Here is a 5512-nt window from a genome sequence, read left to right as displayed (position 1 = left end):
TCATTCATATCCACATCCACTTAAGGACCACAATCCATATAATAGAATGTTGATGGTACAGTGTTGGTAGACAATAGAATATCATCCTCTTCCCGACGAAACTGATATGATTCCTCGTATTGTCTGTCCACAGCCGTATCATCATGACTCACATCTCCAAACCCCATTCCAAACCTTTCATCCTGTTTAGACTTCAACGTTACAGCTATCTGAAGTCTACTAACCTCTTCTCACAAAAGAAAGAACTCAAGATCATCACCATCCGTTATGTATTGTGGAGGGGCAAGATTATATTTAACTTTTAGGATAAGATCAAACTCTGAAGAACTGTTTTTTGTAGCCCTGTAAATGCGAGATTTAAGTTCTTCGTAATTCACTGTAGAGGACATAACGATTCCTTTCAACTGTCCCCCAATATACGAACTTTCATTCTCATCCCAAGCACCTCCAAATCGAATAAATATACACTTTCCTGTCATCCTACAAAGCAAGAGAACATTTATCATTAATCTATACAAGCAATTGAAGTGTACTCTCGCTCTCTATCAAAATCTTGCTCTCGCTTAAAATCTCGTTCTCGCTCTCTCTCTTACTCTTTCTCTTTCTTACTCTCTCCCAATACAAAATTTCGTAATGTTACCCTTCCAGAAATAACACATAAAAAATAATTAAACAGACTCAAAATAATAATGTTTCACCTTTCTGAAAAAGCTGTTTTGTTCCTTGCTGACAAAGCCTCATCTTGGATATCCCTATTCGAAAAATCTTCGTTCAACAAAACACCATCGAAAATCAGAGAAGTAATCAACTTTGAAATGGAGTTTAGAGTTTAAGGAAATCAAAATTGTATTGTGTTTAGGTATTATTGATTTGATTTGAGGCTTCCGTCGTGACATTTTGTCAAATCAACAGTACAATAATGAGCAATCACATCAACCAGGGAATTTCAAGCGAGAGCAAGAGCGTGTCATCAGACAATAGCGAGATTTACCTCGTGCGTGAGACCAGTGTAAGGGAAAATTAAGTAATTTGGTAGGGCGATGACGTCAGCAGAGGGTCAATTGACATTATTTTTTAAAAAAGGGTCATTTGACATTTTGGACCCAATTTTTGGGTCATCCGTACAAATTTTCCCTCTTCCGCGTACGCAGCCACTCAGACCCCCCTTCTGCATTTTCCTCCAGCCACGACCTCAAGCCTTAGCCGCCATCAACTCCATCAGCGACCAAGCGTCGTCTGTTGCCCACCGCTCGAAGTCGTCCAATCAGGTCGTCGGTTGAAGCAGTAGCCTACTAGATCACTAGTCGTGACCTTAGCTGTTCGATTGCACTGTCGGAGTTCGTCTCCGTCCGTGGATTTTTTCCAACTGAACTGCTGGTCCGTGAACCACTGCCCTGAGACCGCGTCACCAGATCTCAACCCTTTCTCGGTCTCGCTCTGTATTCTCTCTTCGATATATCTCGCTCTCTTTTTTCGTAGATCTAATTGTTGTCGGTCTCACGATTTGAGCTCCGGTCGTCGCTCTCCTCCATCAGTCCGTCGGTCGTTTCACCGTCAGTTGTCATTGCTTGTCTCTGGTGGGGTTCGAGATTTAGAGCATTGTGAGATGTTGTCTAGTGAGTTAAGAAGGGCTCTTCAGCGACATTTGCGCTATGTTGGTTTTAGAAGATTAGAGGCAACTCTGTGATCTTCTGAGCTGAATCACATTTGGGTTGATTCAAGAATTTTGGTCAAAGATAAATAGAAGTTTGACTTGATTGGATAGCGATATTTAAGTTTGCAATTTAAGATAAGTAATTTTACTACTAGAATCATCTTTGGGTCGTGCAATATAATTAGGATAATTTTGATGGCTCCACGATTATGTAATCATGATGCCTGATTAAAGAGAATATATGGGCATTTGATAATTCTATTGATATATGTTATGAGTATGAGCATGATCAAGTTTTTATAAGATATTTTATAAGAATGAATGAGCATGAACTGGATCTTACATGACACGTTATGAGGATGTATTGAAGGGATTGAATCCCACAGCGGAAGCATTTTGTTAGAACGTCTTGCATCTCGTAAATCAATTTTACACTAAACAAAATCATTATACAAAACATAATATATAAACATAAAAATCAGCATGCATTAGGGAAAAGATTAGAATAATTTTTACCTTTGCAAATTCTCAAGTGTCGCGAACAATCCTCCTAGTTCCAACGAATGGATCTCCAACGATATTGATCACGAACAATTTCTCGAACAATCTCAAACATTATCACAATAGTAACCTCGATACCAATAGAGGGATATGTGGTATCCAACTATTGGGAGAAGGAGAGTAGAAAAAGGATTTGGAGAGTAGATAAGATTTTCTTTATGGCTTAGAAAAAACTTTACACAATAACACTATGCTGTTGTGTAATTGTGTTCTGTGTGTATTCTCAAAGGGTCATAGGGGTCTTTATATAGAGAAGAAATCCATTTTCTTAATATTTTCCCTTTTATAATTAATTAAATAACATTTATTTAATTAATTAGTCCATTTAATTAAATAACACTTATTTAATTTTAATTTGCATAATATTTAAATAACTATTTATACATTAAATCCAATTATATATATATATATATATAATCACCATATACATCTCATGTATATATGCAAAACCTCTCTATTAATTAATTATTGTTTAATCTAATTAACTTGAATTAATTAATTTGTATCTTATTCAAATATTACTTTCCAATTTAATTATAGATCACATCAATAATTAATTATATACTAACCACATTTATGTATAATTTTCTCAAATTAATTTGAGCAATTCAAATTATCCCTCCTAAATATCCTCTAGTGAGCTAATAAGAGGACCTAGTGGACCTGAAGCTCCAACAATATGAGATTAATTGGCTAAATTCATTAACCAAATTAATCGATATTTGTTAACTGTGAATACACTCCACTAAAGACCCACAACTGCACTCTTAGATATCCACGGGGCGGGGCCGAGGATGTCATTCCCCATCCCGTCCTCACCCCCATTTCATTCCTTATCCCCGTGAAATTTCCCATGGGGATCGGGTTCCCCGTAGGGAATTTTTTCCCGTTACTTTTTTTTTTTTGTAAAAAAATCAATTAATTTAAATCACTAATCTGAACAAATTTTAATTAAATAATTAAATTTATCACTAAATTGTTTATTATGTTAGTTTTAGATGTCAATTTGAATTTAAAGATAAATTACTCAAATTTTGGCCTCGAAAAGCTAATTAATTTCTTATAACAGAAAGAAATAAATATAAATCAAATTATTCACATATATAATCTAAATTTAAATATTCAATTTAAACATATTCATTATCTTTCTCAATAAATAATCAAAATTTGAATTTTAAATGTAATATTTATGTAATAATAATAATAATAACATAACATTAGATAAACTATACTAAATAAATATGTAGAAACTAATCGGGCGGGGTGGGGAACGAGGGCGAGGGCGGGGGCAGGGAATGCATTCCCCTCCCGTCTCCATTTAGCTCATGGGGAATTTTTTCCCCCATTCCCTTCCCCATTTTCCCGCCTAATCGGGGAATCCCCACCCCATTCGGGAGAAGCCCTACGAGTCGCCCCCCCGCGCATCCCCGTGGGAAAATTAGACATCTCTACTTCTCGCTATAGATATATTTCTGTGTCCACGGATATGAACCAAAACCAACAAGTTAGTCATTCACGAGTGTTCATAATTCCATCTAGATCCAATTACCGTTTTACCCTTGGGCTACCTCTGACTTCTTAAGTACTAGTGCTCCTCTAATGAACAACCTATTTATGGTCCAACCAATAAACAAAAATCCCTCTCTGGCCTATGAGAGGGTAGGGCCCTTTGTTCAAGTCCCGGAGACACTACCTAAGGGAACACTCATCTACTTACTCTTAAGGCGGGAATGAGTGAATTCTATCTTGTATTATTGTATTCCTAGCCCCCCACTCGGTTTTGTCCCCAAAATGATAGGCTTATTGGGTCGGTGACTTGACCACCCTCACTTATACAAATCAAAGAACAATCCCTCGTGAACAAGAGTTCATAATATACTCAGAAATAAGATTAAGTCGCCTAGGTCATCCTATTGAAATAGAAACCTGACTAGTCAACAATGTTACATCTAGTGGTTACTATTTCGCGGTCCAATCTTATGCAAACTCATTTCATTAGGATACCCTCCACTTGCATGTCACCTACATGAACGCGTTTGATCATTATGTTTGTATCAAATACAAAGTGGGTCGTATTCATAGTGTTACCAAGATAAGGTACTAAGCTTTATCCCTATACTATAGACCCTTTTGGCTGTATCTTGAACAGTGATCCCTATATGTCTCCACATACAGTGCAAGACTCACAAGACAACCTTGAATGTTAGTTTATTGGATTTAGGATTATTAAGACAAAATAGACAATAATACAAGCAATAGCATTTATTTTATTAACATTCATAACTCTTTATTGATGACAGTCAATTAATAATATTTACTATCTACGAGTTTTAGGGCATAAAACCCAACATGTATGAGCTTAATGTTATGTTTTATGTCGTGTGATTCTGTTATATATTGCATGATACTCATGTTAGTGATAGTTGCCTCCTACCCATAGTCATGTATGAAGGAATAGAACTCTCACGGAAGTGTGTGAACGACTTGCATTTAGAAATTCAATTTTTAAAGAAACAAAAACAGTAAAATAAAATATTTAATGTTTGGATAAGCATTCTAAAAAAACATAGGCATGCTTGAAAAGGAAGAATAGAAGAAATCATAACTTACCTTTGTATATTCCTCTAGTTTTCTTATTCCACCGTTGTCAATAATCTTGAACTTCTCCAACGAAGAAAGACACCACCGACGAGGTTACCTTGCTATTCTCTAAGATTCAAAGAACTTGGAAGTGTGGTCTCTAAGAACTTTGAGGAGTAAAATGATAGAGAATTCTAGATAGAAGTTAGAGAGAAGGTGGAGGCTAGGTTTTTGTGTGATATCAAAACCTTACCTAAAATGGTTATAAGGATGTATTTATATATAGAAGGATTAACACCTTATCCAAGAATTTTCTTATGCCCTTAGTGCCAATTAATTAAATAACCCTATATTAAATCCTATTTAATATACATTTAATTAATCATCATAAATATCATATATTTATGCTAACCTCCAATCTCCATTATTTCTTAATTAATTAATTAACCATTTATTAATCAATAAGTAAATATGTTAAATAATATGGAGTTAACACATATTTATATGTATACATCTCTTTATAAATCCAATTCATATAAATCTAATATTTGAATTTTATTCAAATATGTTTAATAGGTTTTGAAAAGAATCATGTTCTTAATGTTAAATCCCTTGATTTTATGTTATTTGTTTGCTTTAAACGTCAATTTTATAGGTAAAATATTACAGGGAGCATTTTAGAGTCATTGCAAGAAATTTGGATTAAAAAGGATAAAA

The sequence above is a fragment of the Benincasa hispida genome, chromosome 9 (assembly GCF_009727055.1).
Source record: "Benincasa hispida cultivar B227 chromosome 9, ASM972705v1, whole genome shotgun sequence".
NCBI lineage: Eukaryota > Viridiplantae > Streptophyta > Magnoliopsida > Cucurbitales > Cucurbitaceae > Benincasa > Benincasa hispida.
Note: the sequence above shows the minus strand (reverse complement) of the source record.